We start from the raw sequence: 17503 nt of genomic DNA on the forward strand, positions 1-17503 counted from the left end.
CAATTGATGGTATCCTTTGCATTAAAGATGGTTTTCAGTTTTATAAGATCCAATTTCTTATTTGGGAATCTTAGAGTCTGCACTCTTAGTGTTTTGTTTTGTTTTTTAGGAAGTTATTTCCTGTGCAAATCCATTTAAAATCTATTCCCCTCGTTCTGTTCTGTGAGGTTCAGTGTGTCTGGTTTTATGGTGAGCTCTTTGATACACTTGGGTTGGAGTTTTACACAGGATATGTATCTATTTGCATTCTTTCACTTGCAGACATCTAGCTAGACCAGAACTTTTTGTTGAAGATGCTTTCTTTTTTCCATTGTATATTGCTAACTTCCTTACCAAATGTCAATAGGTATGGGGGTTTGTGTGTATAATTTCCATTTACTTCTATTGATTAACCTTTCTGTTCTTATGCCAGTACCATGCAATTTTTGTTACTATAAGTCTGTAGTAAAGCTTGAATTCTGGGAGAATAATACCATTGGAAGTTCTTTTATTGTACTGGATTGTTTTAACTGACTTTCTTTTTGTTTTTTAATATTAAGTTTTGAATTTTTCTTTCACGCTATGTAAAGATTTGTGTTGAAATTTTGATGGGATTGAATTGAAATTGTACATTGCCTCTGGTAAGATGGCCATTTTTACTACGTTAATTGTATTGATCCATGATTATGGAGATCTTCTTATCTTTTGATATATTTTCTAATTTCTTCCGTCAAAGACTTAAAGTTTTTTGTCATACACGATTTTCATTTGCTTTGTTACAGTTACTCTAATAGATATACTATATTATTTGAGGTTATTATGAAGGATGTTAATTTCCTATTTCTTTCTTATGACTTTCTTATTTGTATGTAGAAGAGCTATTGAATGTGTATGTGTGTGTGTGTGTGTGTGTGTGTGTGTGTGTGTGTGTGTGTGTTTGTATCCAGCCACTTCAATTAAAGTGTTTTTCAGTTTTAGAATTTACCCGATAGAATTTTTGGGGTCACTTATATATACTATCATATTATCTACAAATAATATATTTTGGCTTCTTCATTTTCAATTTTTGTCCCTTTGAATTCCTTTATTTGTTTTATTGCCACAGCTAGAACTTCAAGTACTATATTGAAAAGATATGGAGCAAGTGGACAGCTTTTTTGTTCCTAATTTTTAGAGGAATTGCTGCTGGGTTTCTCTCCATTTAATTTGATATAGGCTATAAGCTTGCTGTAAATTGTCTTTGTTAGGTATGTCTTTTATATCCCTGATCTCTCCAAGACGTTTATTACGAAGGGTTATTGGATTTTTGTCACTAGATTTTCAGTGTCTAATGAGATGATCATATGCTTTTATTTTGTTGTTTGTTGTTTGTTTGTTTTTGTTTTTATTTTTCATCAAGTCTTTGAGTGGTTTGGGTATCAGGGTGACTGTGACCTCACAAAGCTAATTTGTCAATATTCCTTCTGTTTATACTATGTGGAATAATTTAAGGAGTATTGTTATAACTGATTTGAAAGTCTGGTAGAATTCTGTGCTAAAACCATCTGGGCATTTTTCTTCTTCTTTTCTCTTTTTATCATTCTGTCTTTGATTGATAGATTTTTAATGACTGCTTATTTACTTTGGGACTAAAGGTCTCTTTAAATTGTCATCTTGATTTAATTTTGGTAAGTGGCATCTATCAAAAATTATCCATTTTTTAGTATAGAATAGAGTTTATTCATGGCATGGGTAGGGGAGTTAGGGTAGTAGGGAAGAGAAAGAGAGAGAAGTAGAGAAATAGAAGATTAGAGGATGGCCATAAACACGTGGAGAGAAGGGGGGGCAGGAAATTGGGAGAGAAGGGACAAAGGGGCAAGAGGGTGAGAGAACAAGAGAGCAAGCAAGCTAGATTTTTCAATTTTGTGGAATACATATTTTTGATATATGACCTAAAATTATTTGGATTTCTTTGGTATTTGTCTCCCTTTTCATTTCTGGTTTTATCAATTTGGATATTCTCTCCCTACTTTTTAGTTAGTTTGAATATGGGCTTTTCTATATTGTTAGTTTTCTCCAAGAATCAACTCTTTGTTTCATAGTTCTTTGTATTATTCACTTTGTTTCTGTTTTATTTATTTTAGCCCTGGGTTTGATTTTTTCCTGCCAACTACTCCTTTTGGGTATATTGGTTGTTTTTGTCCTACAGTTTTCAGGTGTGCTGTTAAGTTGCTAGTATAAGATTTTTCTAATTTCTTTATGAAGGTACTCAGTGCTATGGACTTCTCTTTTAGCACTACTTTTTATTGTACATTCATTTTTATCGAAGTCTAGGAAGTTTTAATTTCCTTTCTTTCTTTCTTGATCCAGTCGAGTTTCATTAGAGAGTTGGTCAGTTTCCATGAGATTTTAGGCTTTCCGTTGTTCTTGAAATAGAGTTTTAAGCCACGGTGGTCTGACATGATAAAGGGGATTATTTTAATTTTTTTGTATCTGTTGAGACTTGCTTGGTGACTAATTGTATGGTAAATTTAGGATAAGGTTCCATGTCATGCTGAAAAGAAGAAATATTATTTTGTGTTTGGAAGAAATGTTTGTAGATATATTCTAGGTACATTTGATTAATTACCTTTGTTAAGTTCATTATATCTGTTTGGTTTTTGTTTAGAAGACCTGCCCATTGGCAAGAATTGGGTGTTGACATCTTCTACTATTAACACGTGAAGTTCAATGTGTTACATATGCCTTAATAATGCTTCTTTTAAAAATATTGTGACTGTTGAGTTTGGAGCATAAATGTTTGGAGCACAAATGAGATGTCATCTTTGTGAATTTTTCATTTGATGACTAGGAAATGCCCTTTCCTATCTCTTTTGATCAACTTTGACTAGAGGTCTATTTTGTTAGATATTAGAATGACTACACCAGCTTCATTCTTGGGTTCATTTGCTTAGAAAATCTTTTTGCAACCCTTTACTCTGAGGTAATGTCTATCATTATTGTTGAAGTGTGTTTCTGGTATGCAGTAGAAGGATGGATCCTCTTTTTGTTTCCATGTACATTTTTATTATAACTTGTATATTTTATTGGGGAATTGAAACCATTGATATTGAAAGATATTAATGATTAATGATTGTTATGTCGTGTTATTTTGTTGTTATTGGTGGTGGTAGTGTGTGTGTGTGTGTGTGTGTGTGTGTGTGTGTGTGTGTGTGTGTGGTGTATGACTTCTTTCCTTCTTTTGATTTTGCTGGTGTGAAAATATTTATTTCTTGTGTTTTCATAGGTTAGTTAGCCTCCTCTGAATCGACTTTTCCTTCTAGTACCTTTTGTAGGGCTGAATATGTGAATAGATAATGTTTAAATTAGACTTTGTCATGGAATATCTTGTTTTCTCCATCTATGGTAATTGAAAATTTTGCTTGTATAGTAGTCTGTGTTGACATCTATGGTGTCTTAGAATCTACACTGAGAAGTTGGGTACAATTATCTAATAGGTTTGCCTTTGTTTGCTACGTGGACTTTCTTCCTTAAAACTAATAATATTCTTTCTTCTGTATGTTTAGTGTTTTGATAATTATGTGGTAGGAGGACTTCCTTTCCTCATCCAATCTATCTAATGTTTTGTAAGCTTCTTGTATCTTTATAGGAATGTGTCTTCTAAGTTAGAATTTTTTTCCATGGTTTTATTAAAACTATTTTCTGGGACTTTGAGATAAAATTATTATCCTTCTATTTCTATTATTCTTATGTTTGGCATTTTTATTATGTTCCATATTTCCTGGATGTTTTGTGCCAGGACTTCTTTAGATTTAACATTGTCTTTCACTGATATATCAATTTCTTCTATCACATCTTTTATGCCTGAGATGCTTTCTTACATCTCTTGTATTCTCCTGGTGATTCTTGCATCTGTAATTCTTGTTTTTTCACCTAGGTGTTCCATCTTCAGGATTCCTTCAGAGTGTGTGTGTGTGTGTGTGTTTCAATTGCTTCTGTTTCCACTTTCAGATTTCAGTTTTATTTATTTTTTCACCTGTTTTTTTTCTTGGCTTTCTTCAAGGGATTTATTCATTTTTTCCAATTGTTTATTTGGATTTCTTTAAGGGACTTACTTATTTCCTCCTTAAATGATTCTCCCATTGTAAAATTGGTTTTACGGTCACTTGATTGTGCTTCAACTGCTTTGGAATATCTAGGTCTTGTTGTAGGAAGATAGCTGGGGTCTGGTGGTGCCATATTGCCCTGACTGTTGTTAATTGTGTGCTTACTCTGGCTTCTAGCCATCTGGATTTTAAGTAATTACAGGTTTAGGTGCCAATTTCTGAGTTTATCTCTGTTGGATAGATTTTTTTCTCTTAATTTCTGTTTTCCTTCTGTTGTTCTTGTCTGAGTGGTCTGTGTTTCTGGTGACCAGTGAGTTTTCAAGTTCAGTGGGGTGCCTATGCTGGGGTTTTGACAACCTGCATGACTTCTGGGATTTGGGTGCAGGTATAGTCTCTGGGGTTCTGGTGTTGTGGGAACCGGTGTGTGCTCTGGAGTTCTGGGTAACAGTATAGCATCCAGTAGAACAGGAGTTTGTGCTGGAGCTGTGGGTTGTTTTCATGTGTGTACCAGTAGTGTTGGAAAGATGAAATCATAAGTACTAAACTCAGGAAGACCTGGAATACCCATGATTGTATATATCCTAGCAAACAGGAAATTGCCGAGGTTGCAGATGTTACAGTGATATTTGATAAGGAAAAGCATAGGCCATGGAATTACCTTCTGGTGACATAAAAAGGGTATGGTTACCTGCCTTTACTCTTGCCAATGGATTCCCCATTATAGGGAAACCATGTGAAGGTGGGCCAGGGAGGACTATTCAGAGAATTTGAATTGTAGCACAAATGCTCACATTTGTTATTTGGTATTAGTCAAAAATGTTAAAATTTGTTGTTATTGTGCTTTTCTCATTTATAAAACCAAGATAAGTAATATCATGGGAAATTGGTAAATAAGTAACATGTGCAAAAGGTAACACACTGGAAACATAAGTCGCTGAGGACATGGGAAAGTGGGTGCTTGGATAAGTGTTGATAGATTCTCTTTCTGACTAGAGTTTAAATTGCAGACAAAGGGAAAGAAAAAAACAAATTTATGTCAGGATACCATCTTGGGATGTTCTAGCCATGATTCCTAGTAGGGAAGCCAAGACTATCCTGAAAGTTCTCCTTAGTTCTACTCACTATTCATTAAGTAGCAGATTATCCATGTGGCAAGTCAAGAATTTCTAATAGACTCTAGGAAAGTGAGGTAGAATTCTATTCATGAGAGTAAAAAAAAAAAAACTGTCCTTCACAGTTAATGACATCAATTCATGGCTTGTTTTCATGCAGGGAATTTTCATGCTGCAAGAGTATTGGTTATAGAAATATATTTTAATAATAATGATAAAATTAGAATAAGACCATCTACTCAGGAGAGTAATTCCGAGCATCAATTAAGCTAATTAAATTAAATAACACTGACCAGAGTCTCCATCCCAGTCTGTCTCAATCTTAAAAGCATGGTATGACTCGGTTCCAAATTCAATTATATGAAAGGACTCATGCCAAGGATCTCAACTTACTGCATGCACTTGGGTTGTGGAGCCTTTGATGGTATTGACACTATCCTGACTCCCCTGCTCCTAGAGAGTGGAGTTGTTCTAGAGAAGATATAAAAGGAGGTTGTGGTTGTTGTCTAAAAGTGATCATTAGCTTACAGAAGTTACAAACTATCCCTTGCCAGGTACCCACCAAATGTATAAAGGCTACCTGTACTATTGAAACTTTCTAAGAAGATTCTGGGGTCAGAAATGGGAAAAAGAAAAATGGTGATCCTAGGCAATGATGCATAGGGCTTTTACAAATAATAAGCCAGAAAATGATGCAAGAGCCACAAATGGGAACGAATACAGTGGTTTCGAGAACATGACAGGAAAGATTGTCATCAGCCCTGAACAGGGGACAGTACAAGGAATCTCAGAGCCGACAAGGAAATATTTTAACAATGAATAATAAGCAAAACATTTACAGTGGTTTGGTGTAGGCACTGCTCACTTTTCTACCCAATTGCTTTGCTGTGGTCTGCAGGAAGTCCTATACTCTGTGATCTAAGTTTCATGAAACTCCTTGTGTGCACTCAGGGGAAGTCTCTGCTGAAACCTCAGGTCCTCCAGTGTCTTCTCTCCAGGCATATAGTATTCCTCAGAAGACAAAAGTCACTGAAGCATTCACATAGCAGCACGTTTGCAACAGTGTCTTGCAGAAGGTTCCTGTAACACAGGATTTTATACAATGAGCTCTACTAAATAAGACATTGGGTAAGGGACTAGGCTAGGATGAAGTCCACAACTTGGACATTGTAAGATTTTGTGTTAAATAAAGGAGCTGAGCCTTCAAAGGGGAAATCATAGAGCACATTACAAAATTTTGAGCAGGAGAAAAGCCTGATTAGATTTCAGTTTTATTAGGAGCACCTTTAGCAATGAGAAAAATGATTCTTAGGTAAGCAAGGCAGGAGGCAGGCCAAACAGTTTGAAGTTTGCTGCAGCAATTTGGGCTAGAAGTGATGATGTTTGAATACAAGCGGTGGTAGTCAGCATGAACCAGTATGGCTGGGAAATTGTTTACTCAGTGGGAAACAGTGGGTCTTGCTAAACTGATGGGGTTTCTTAAAGGGGGAAGGGGAGAAAGAATATCAGTCTGGCGGGCAGCATACTTTGCCATTGTCAACACAACTGACTCAGTGACACCAAAAAGTTTTCCATCAGCTCCTCTGACAGCTCAGCCTCACCTAAGCTGACGGTCATGCCTGATGTGACAACATTTACATTGGAGCTCTACATAACCATAATTCCAGTGTTTTTAAACGTTGAGTTTAAAGTTTGTGCTGGCCGGTTTCCCTCGTTTTGGGTTTGGTTTGTTTGGCTAGAAAGCGGCATATTCAGACAGGCTTACATACCAGCCTCAGTAAAGACAATCTTGGGCTTTGCACTTTCTGTAGCTCAACAAACCAGAGATCCTAGGTAGACAGCCGGGGATTACACACTGACAAGCTGGCATGTGGTGGAAGCTTGGGAATGAATGTGGCCTCTTTGGCAGACTCTCTGGTATATGAGAATGAGGAAAATGCCATGTGGAGTCAGGAAATGTCCAGGCCTGACTCTGCCACTCGCTCATTTTTGCCTCTTGGGAAACATATGTCAAATTAAGTTTTTTGAATCCACTGAAAAATAGTTCAGTTTTATACCATAAACCATTTCCCTCTCAATTTTCTTCCTATTTCTGTTTAGTTAGAAAACTTTCATAGGCAGAGCCTATTTCTGTTTGGTGCCTATATCTGCTTACCTTCTTGTCTTGAGTAATATAGACTTGTTGAAAATTTAAAATATACTTCTGGATATGTAAAAGTGTATGCCATTATTGGCTTAAATAAAAAAAATTACTGGCATCTGATAATTTAATGAATCTTTATTTTTCCTGGAACCAAAACACATAGATGTTGTAAAGGAAATGATTATAAATGTTTCATTAAAAAGAAAATCCGGCAATCAAATACAATCTACATTGGAGAGAGGTGCATACTGCTTAGCAGACTGGAGGGCCGTAATGTCTTTCTACAGAAAGTGATCTGTCATAAAAGAAATAGCCAGCAGTTATCACCCTGGCAGCTCTAGTTCAGGGATGTGTACACTTAAAAAATAGGCTTACGAGTAGCTAGGCAGCAACTCTCTTTAGCTTCTGTAGTCCTTTTATAAGATGGAGAGGGGACTGCTCACTTCATTCCACTGTATCATGACGAGCAAACAAAACAATGTGCAGGAAGGGACATTGAAAGCATAATGCTAAATACAAATGCTTATCATGAATCTCATCACCGGAGACAGAGATTTCCTTTTAGGAAGAAGGGCTCTGAGGAGGTTTTATGAAACTGTTTCATGACACCATTTTCCACACACACACAGAAATTGGAGTTTTGACTCTTAGATGATACAAATGGCTAACCTTGCTTCTATTGCCCAAGGAAAGGCATTCGTCTCACTAAGGGAACTGGATAATGACACTATAAAACATACTTGCAGACAGGCCTAGTGAGAAATATGAAACTGAAAATGGATGTGGAAAATTACGTATTGCAGCATAAGATAGTTGCTGTGAAGGTAGGCATGGAGGTGTTGATTCAGCTGAGCACGATGTCATGAAATCATAAGAGTACGTATATGTATATATGTGATATACATATGTACAAAGTAGCATATTCATATACAATTCCTACCACAACATTTTATATAAATGTATATAATTCATATATAATGTGGTTAAAAAGAAGATTTACCATTGACTTGAGATATAAACTCAATTTACAAATTTGACTTTGCCTATAGATTAATTATTAAGTCAGAATGAGGGGATGAGTTGGTTGTGTTCTTAATGTCAAGGGGGATGCTCTTCATTTGGTAGATCTGATATCCATGTAAAAGCTGAGGTTATTTCACTTTGCAATAAACACTCAGAGGGATACAAGGATTTATTGTTCTACAGAGGTTTTATAGATGCAGTTCAATTTCAAATGTTACCCTTTCATGACCAGTAACAGCCTTTATTCTCAAAAAAAAAAAAAACCAAAAACCAAAAACAAAAAAACAAAAAAACAAAAAACAAAACAAAACAAAAAAAAAAAAAAACAAAGGATAATAGAGTCTATGCTGGCTTCCATAGAACAGATCTATCATTTTATTTGATGACTGGATTATTAGACTACAGAGTGTTTTTCACCCCAGAGCTGGGTCAGTTGAGGCTGAACTAGGTCACTGGACATCCCTGGGTTACATTACCACCATGTGCTGTGGCCAAACCAGAACTGAGCATAGACCCGCCTTATATCACTTCTGCTGTTATAAGTGAACAAGCTTTCCAAGCTACTGATTCTAGGTTGCAATTCCAAAGGAGGCTTTCCAGCAGTCTGTGGTGAAAGGACAGTATTTGTTTTCATTTAAAAAAAAACTTCAGTCAAGGGGATCCTCTACGTAAAAATATATATATATATATATATATATATATATATATATATATATATTTATGAGTGCCACAGTTATATCAGCTAGTCATGGAAAGATTTTAAGCATATTGCGATTTTCTTTGCCCAGGTTCACTGATGTTTAATGGACAATGTAAATTGCATGTTTTGTAGTAGACTCTTGGATATTTTGATGTATGTATGTATATACTGTTAAATAATTTCCACAGAAAGTGGCATATTCATGATATTGACGTGTGTGTGTGTGTGTGTGCGTGTGTGCGCGTGTGTGTGTGTGTGTGCGTGTGTGCGCGCGTGTGTGTGTGTGTGTGTGCATGTGTTGCAAACAGATTTCAAGTACATAGTACTTTCTCCTCCATGTTATGCTAGCTCTACAGGACTCGTCATCTCAGAGCTGCAAGCCTATATCAGTCAAATATCTCCTGACTCCCTCATCCCGTTCTCCCAGGTAGCCACCATTCTACTCTGCATCTATGAATTTAAATTTCCTGCAGGGTATTCTATATCCATGTGCCTATCTGATTTAGAGATTTACCTTCTCTAGCATCACTTCTGTTTTTCAATGATGGATTTTCTTTTTTCTGTCAGGTTCAAAAGTGTGTGTGTGTGTGTGTGTGTGTGTGTGTGTGTGTGTGTGTGTGTGTGTGTGTGTGTATGCATGTGTGTGAGCACATGCAGTTCACATTTTTATGCCAGATTTCATATTCACTGGCTGTATACCCAGAATTAGAATAACTGAATTATTTAGTTGTCCTACATGAAATTTTTGAGGAATCTTCATGCTGGATTTTTGTCATGACTGCACCAATTTACATTATCATCAACAATGTGTGGGTTGCTAATGCTCTACATCCTTGCCAAGGCTTGTTATCTTTTCACATTTTACTAATTGCTACTCTAACAGATGTGGAAAATATCTCATTGTGGTTTTGACTGGCATTCCCGAAATGATTAATGGTGTTGAGTTTTTACCTTGACCTGTTGACTGCTTATATGTCCTTTATGAAAATACCTATTCATAACTTGCCTGTTTAAAATTGGATTTATTATTCATTCTTTATTCATTCATTCATTGCTATTGGGCTCTATAAGTCCCTTGTAAATTTTGAATACTAATCTTGGAATACATATTTGAAAATTTATTCTCACAGTTTTGACACTTGCTATGCTAGGAAAGCCCCCATTGTTCTGCCATATCTTCATCCATGTAGCTCACTGTCTACAGCCTGTGCTTTGAACCATATAAAAACACATGCTGACTAAGACCCTGGTGTCAGAGTGGCCCATGTTTCTTACTTTTGCCTTCAGTCTTAGATATCACACTTACAAGCTTTTCTGATTTGCATTGATTGTGTGTGTGTGTGTGTGTGTGTTATGAGATTGTTGTATTTCATTTAATCTTTTTGTACTTAGAATTCAATTTTCACAATACCGTTAATGAAAGAAATTTCCTGTCTCTGTTGTATACTATTGACCTACCTGACAAATATCAATTGATATATGAATGTGGCTTATTGTTCCAAATTTCTAGTTATGTTTTATGTTTTTTAATCTAGAAATCTAAACTTTTATTCTTAAAACTTTATTATATAATAGGAAATCAAGAAATATGTCTACAACTCTGTTCTTGTTCAAGTTTGCTGTAGTTACTTATGATCATCTTTTATTACGCACGAATTTCAGGATTGCTTCTTATCATTATGTTAGTCAACTTTCTTATGGCTGACACAACATACCTGACATAAAAATAATATGATAAGGATTTCTTTTGCATCTTGGTTTCAGTCCATATTCTTTGGAGTCATTTCTTCTAGGCACAACCATGTTGAGCTAGAACGTAATGACAGCGGGAGCCTGTAGCAGCTACTGCCTAACTCATGGTAGGCAGAGGGGAGGAGCAAAAATCAGAAGGGATTAAGGTAGGATACAGCTGTCAATCTTATACTTCTTGAGCTCTAAGCCCTCAAACATGATTCAGCCCAATGATGCTACCACCTCCCAATGCTTTATCCAAAGTTTTAATTCATTATTATGTCAGAGTTCTTAGAATCTAATAGTCCTTAGAAGCATGCTTGTGCCATGGGCACATACCCATACACATATAAATATCCACCTATTCACACTCATGTTTACTCACACCCACCCACACCCAGGGCATACTCTACTAATGCCTCAGATATCTTCAATATACCTAAAATAATTAATCATCCAATGGATTGTGCCAAAATGCCAGTGGAACTGTGATAGGAATTGTGGATTACTTGAGGTAGAATTTATATCAATTCCACTTAATTTTATTTTCTTCAAGTTTATAAATTAATTGAATCCATGTATCATAGAGATTTTCCCTGTAAATTTGATCATGTCTCTTTTTGTAACAGCAATTAAGTTTCTGATACAATTTTAGAGTATCAGAAAATTGTCTCCTGTTTCCCACAATGGCTCTGACTGAAAGAGCATCTTGGTGAAGTTTGTAGAATGCATTCTCTAAACGTGAGTTTATTCAAAAAGTATTTTACTTTGATAAAGTTTTCATCATTACATAACAAGTTACAGGATAATCTCAAATTCGTAGGGTTTTTTGTCCTTGCCTTTTTTTTTAAATGAGACAGGAGTAAGAGCCAACCCCTTGTGCTGCAATCCTGCTGTGCTTTTTTTTTTAGCATTAAATTTCCTTCAGAATCTTCCAGAATCTCAACTTGATACTGACTTCTTGTCTCGTAGTATAGACATCAAAGTGATAAACATTTCTTTTGAAAAGTGCTAATTCTTCCTAATCTATTACATTCTCTGCTTTTCTCATCTGAGTTGAGTGAGTATTTGAAAATTGTGCTACTTTGGATCAAGTGCATTATCAAGAATGATAAGCCTTGAACTAACAAAGATAGTGTCTGAGCCCTGTGTAGGAGGCACAATTTATTGCATATCGGTGGACATGAGGGAAATGAACCTGCTTGTGTCTTTTAAGTAACAGATCAGCTACTTCACATAAAGACATTTTATGTGATTGTAAGCCTGTCAATAAGGCACGAGAAAAAGGTATCTGGGCAGGTCTGGGTAATGGTGTTTTTATTTTATCCTTTGCACAGCTCAATAGCATTAATTCTCAAGACTTTAAAATGTAATCAAGCTAAATTCTGAACCATTAGGTTTTATCTACTATAAAAGTGCTTTTAATTTTGTGATTTAATCTTTACAAATATTTTGCCATATGAAATCTTTCTGCTTTATAATGGGAGAAAAAAACATAAAGTAAAAACGAGAACACAAAAGGTAGAACATGTGCACGAATTTTTGACATTCAGCCTCTACAGGGGTGACTGACTTGTTTCGTGTAGGCCAAGGTAAGGTATATCCCTTGCACAGAAGGATGGGTGAGTAAAGCTAGAAATCCTTTAGATTTTTGTTTTTAGTTTTGGGTTTCTTGTTTGTTTGTTTTTTATCCATGGTTGAAACTTATGCTACATGCCAAGCATTGGGCTAGGCACATTTATGAGAGTCATTTCTAAAACTTTATACATGGTTTATTTTCCATTTCTCATGAGATTGGCTGTGTTTTTTACAGGGCCAGTGGTGTTTAGATATAGACCTATGCTTCATAATGGTGGAGATACGTTTGAAAGACAAACCTGTGCACACCTTTATCACTGTGTGACCATGATAAAGAGTATATTGACAAACATAGATTGTATAATCTTCTTCATACCTGGGCTATTATAAGCTTATGATAACATTGTCAGATTCAGATATATAACTGATTATGGGGCAATGTTTCTTTCTGTTATGTCATAACATTTAGGGTTTTCTCTACCTTTTTATTTCCCATATTTAATATTTCATTGTTACTTATCTCATTTGCATCTATCACAGGTTTGAAATTAGTAATGCATGGGACTTCCCTTCCTTATGTTTGGATCTTCTTTGTGCTAACTAAAATGTGCTTCATGAAGGTTGAGGGTACCCATGTTGATTCACTTTTCTATTTCCCATATCTAGACCTGTACTCATGTGGTAGGAATGACCTCCTCAAAGATTTCCACGTAAATAGGTGGATGAATGGAGTTTTTAATTTTATAGGTGACAATCAGTACCCTTTATTACTGGCTTACTGTTGCAAGACTCAGACAGAAGTCACGCTCTTGAAGTCATCTTAATTGCTGTGCAATAAGCAACAGTTAAGCGTGAGGATTACTTGTGTCAGTCTGAGACTCGGACAAATCATATTCTTATCATTGAGGAGAATATTTGAGATATGGTGCTCAGTACAGGGTGGGTTCTGACCGAGGATGAGTCCTTTAAGATAAAGGGTTTGTCAGTTACGTTGTTGAGAACAGATCGTTTAAGAGGGAGGAGGACAGTCGCAGATGACTTTATCTTTTCTAGAACCAAAAGTGCTGAAAGTGAGTCTTGAGTCATTAGGCTTCACTCTTGGTGCTGAGAGAAGCTTAACTGGGCTTCATGCTTTTCCCCTTGTTTTTAGGAAGGCCAACTGAGATCAAAAAGAAACTGTCTCTACCTGGTGCGCCCACATAGCAATTCTGTCCAGCCCAAGAGTCTGGGACATGCCAGAACATTTTCTTCTTTATAGTCTGTGGGAGGCACTGACAAGAACAGTTGATACAGGTGAGTAATCCTCTTCTGCCTCCTCTACCCACCCTCCCCTGACATACACTAGAATTTCCCATACAGAGCCTTCACTGTACTTTCCCAGTAGAACTCATAGGAGTAAATACAAAGCAGGTCCTCAGAGGTTTGTTAGATCTTTCCATGTATACTTTATCATTGAGGTCAATCTGTGTTCATACACTCAAAAAAAAATACTCAGTTGTTCTGATCTGAAAACACACCATCTTCATTTCTGTTGTGTGTAACATTGTCTATATGCTTTCCTTTTTTATGTCTAAGCAGTTAAAGAAAGAAGACCATATTATATTTTTCTCCATTAGTCTATCTACTACCTATTTACCTATCACCAATCAATCATTCAATCCTATTATATCTGTCTCTCTCTCTCTCTCTCTCTCTCTCTCTTTCTCTCTTCTACCTTTTCTATTATCAATATATCTCTCTATCATCTATCTATATTTATATCTATGTCTGTTGTGGTAAATATTAAAAGATGGAACTTCCTGGTCCCAGGAATTTGCTCTCTTGTTCCAGCTCCAGTTGCCATAGCGTTAACTTATCTCAGGGTCTCTATGCTGCCCCAAGTACTCTCTGACCCAGGTTTTCTATGGGCTGTTCCGCGTGGCACCTTGCCACAATGCTTTGCTTCCACTCACAGTTCCCTTGGAGAGTTGTTACCACAACAGGCATACACATCCGAATTCTGTGGTGGGTTTGGTGTGTCCCACCATCTTGCCTTCTCTTAAGTCACCACATGAAAGAATACACACCACAAAATGACCAATTGTGATCCAATTGATAAGATATAATTTTCCCATCTAGACAGCACAAAATCCTGTACACACCCATCCCTTAAAAATATTCATAACCTGTATCTATGTGCAGAGAAGAATCTTAACACCTGCCCCCATGTTTTCCCAGCTCCTTCTCCTTGCTCTGTCTCCCTCTCCTCTTTCTAAAACTTTTCTCCTGCCTACCCTTCCTTCTGATCCAATGACAGACCTCATTCTATCCTGTACATGTCTTGTTGCATAAAGACATCAACCTATATATTATATATCTATTGTCTATCTATCATAATCTACCTATCATCTATCTATTTTCATGTAGCTAGTTAGCTAGCTAATCATCTGAGCTAACAATTTTACTTATCAGCTGTTTTCCTTAATTGCCTAACACATGTGCTTAAATAAACTAAGACTTCAATAACAACTTTATGATTGTATATTTTGTCCCTTCAACACAGTGAAATAGATAACAGGTAGCTGCTGGACAGATTCATGATGGAGGAATGGATAGATAAGTAAATGGTAAAAAGGTAGATACTAACAGAAAACATATGCAGAAAAATAACTTTTTCTAAAGGTGAGTTTTTTTTTAAACAATGGTCTATCATTTCAAAATAGGTTACTTTATCGTTTTTGAAAACTCATTCGCCTTGCAACTGCAAGCAACTTATTTCTGACACTGAATTTACTTGGCAAGAGTATTAGACAGTAAGTTTGTGTCAGTGGTTGTAGGACCTAAGACAAGATATGAGTTTAATTTAATTTTTTGAGATTATATAATCATGTCTCTCTCCCTCTTCACTTTTATTGCCCCACACCTGCCTCTTTGCTTTCTTTCATATTCACAGCTCCTTTTAATTGTTGTTACACATGTACAAGTATATATTAATATATACGTGTGTGTGTGTCTGTGTGTGTGTGTGTCTGTGTGTGTGTGTGCGTGTGCGCGCACGCACGTGCATGTATTCCTAGATATATGATACAATATACCAGGTCTCTGTAATGTTACTTGTATGCATATGTTTTTAGGGTGACCACTTGGCTGCATTTTGAAATGTATCAACTTGAAACTACCTGAGACTGTTAGATAATCAAGTAGAGAAATCGATCAATGAACAGGATCTGAACTGGTAGTGAAGCAAGGCTCTCCTGGTTCTAGGAAAAAAAAACCCTCCTTCTTTCCCTCCAACAGTTTTATTTTACTCAAGTACTGATTTAGTGTCACAGGATCAAGCTGTATGTTGTAATAGAATACAACACATAATGCACCTGAATTACAGATGTAGCTTTTTATCACAAAGCCTTATGGAGATGGAATTTAGGACAATTTATTTTAGGGCTAATATAATCTTGAAAGTACAATTCTTTACTAAAACACAATATAATTCTACGAGCAGTGACTTTTTATGCCAATTAATGATTTCAGGATTATTTACTAGGTGCCTCAAGTTCACAGGAAGTTTGCAAAGCATTGAAGCACTTTAGTGCAGAGTTGTCTCAAGCAATTGAAACAAAAGCAAAAGGAAATGCTTCAACCACCTTCATTAAGGAGTTTATTGAGTTGCTCATTTCAACAGCAGGATATAAAGAGGGAAAACAGCCTCTGGAAATAAATATTAAAAGCTCATCTCCGTAGACCTTATAGAGAGAGCAAGTTGAGAGCTAACAACCTTTGATATGGCTGGGGAGATGACTCCTCAGCTGGAAACATCCCAAAGAAAAGCTTTCCAAGAAAGAAAGCTTTTTCTGAGAAAGAAAAGGAATGTTTCTCAAAACCTATTAAAAGACCCAGTGTGAAATAATAGAAAAAATTAAAGGAAGCATCATAAAATAATACAGCCCGAGAAAACAGCAGGTTATCACAGAATGGAAAAATACCACTTCAGTCATGTTAATAAAATGGGAAGTAAAATTAAACACTATAAATAAGATTTCTTACAGTCTTTAAAAAGAAAATGGTTCCAATAGAACAGTTTTCCGAGGCTTAACTGTTTCAGATAATTCCTCTGTAAATCATGTACGGTCTCAGGGTAGTTGAGATCTTGACTTCTGGGTACTGAGCTGTATCATGGAGACGAGCCTGCTTTATACAAAACTAAATCAGATCCAAAGCCTGGTCCTCCTTACTGAAATGGGCTGCTATTCAATTCACATCCTCTTCAGTCTCTCCTGTTTTGGCTTGGAAAATGTCCATTGGCCAGTCCAGTAGCTGACTACATTGTTTATGGAATTGGTAAGAAACGAATTGTAATTTGTTATTAATAACCTATTGGCAAGCAAGTGACTATAGATGCGGTGGCTTTCTAATCTGGAGGAGGGTTATTGATAATACCTCTATTTCCAGGGTTGTATAAATGTCTGGAAGACTTTGGCTTAGCATCAAGTGCATAGGCAGTGTTCAAATATCAGAGCCATCCTGATACTGAAAGAAATAATCTTGACTCACTTTTTTCCAATGCACTTGGAATGTATCTAGTATCGTACAAGTGGTAGTGACTTCTCTTGAACTAGCATATATCAAGGCATAAGGTAATTCCTGCTGAAGATCTGCCATTACTGTAATGAACATTGAATGCAGCTGTTTAGTTAACATTTGCTGAGAGTTTGAGTGAATAAGCACATGTACCATCTTCCTGTTGCGTACTATGAGACTGCATGGCCTTTCTTGTCTCTGTTTCCTCAGATTGCAAGCACAGCGACATAGTAGTGTCGTAATGCATCATCACATGCTATCTTTGGTATATTCTAGAATTTTATCACGAGGCATTGATCCCACACCTGAGGTAAGTTCTTTATAACACAGTAAACCTCTACCAGGATGAAATCTGGGAGATTTATATAGCAGTGGAATTTCTGTGTCTCTCATTGGAGATGACTCCGGGTTCTTGTTGAACTAAGAGTCTTTCAGGTTTGAATTCTCCAAAGGGAGAGAACAGAGCCAGTTATAACTCTGCTCAATTTCATGAAACAAGCAAACAAACAAAAAAAAAACCCCAAAAAAACCCACTTTGCTAAAATCAAGTCATGAAATTTAGTGTATCTGTCTACCTTAGTATTTGTCATATGTC

At 36.3% G+C, this 17503-nt stretch overlaps 1 long non-coding RNA gene across 5 annotated transcripts in view; it reads left to right on the forward strand.

The window, feature by feature from the left end:
* Window positions 1-17503, forward strand: part of LOC102546842 (uncharacterized) — a 107845-nt gene that overhangs the window by 14937 nt on the left and 75405 nt on the right. For 2 of the 5 annotated variants that reach the window (XR_015640136.1, XR_015640135.1), the window contains exons 2-3: window positions 13502-13644; window positions 17119-17218. This is a non-coding gene — a long non-coding RNA (uncharacterized LOC102546842). Of the gene's footprint in view, window positions 1-11161; window positions 11288-13501; window positions 13645-17118; window positions 17219-17503 lie in introns of those variants that run through there. The other 3 variants (XR_015640138.1, XR_015640137.1, XR_015640139.1) reach the window with 2 other exon arrangements.

This window comes from Rattus norvegicus, chromosome 16 (assembly GCF_021556685.1).
Source record: "Rattus norvegicus strain SHRSP/BbbUtx chromosome 16, alternate assembly SHRSP_T2T, whole genome shotgun sequence".
Taxonomy (NCBI): Eukaryota; Metazoa; Chordata; class Mammalia; order Rodentia; family Muridae; genus Rattus; species Rattus norvegicus.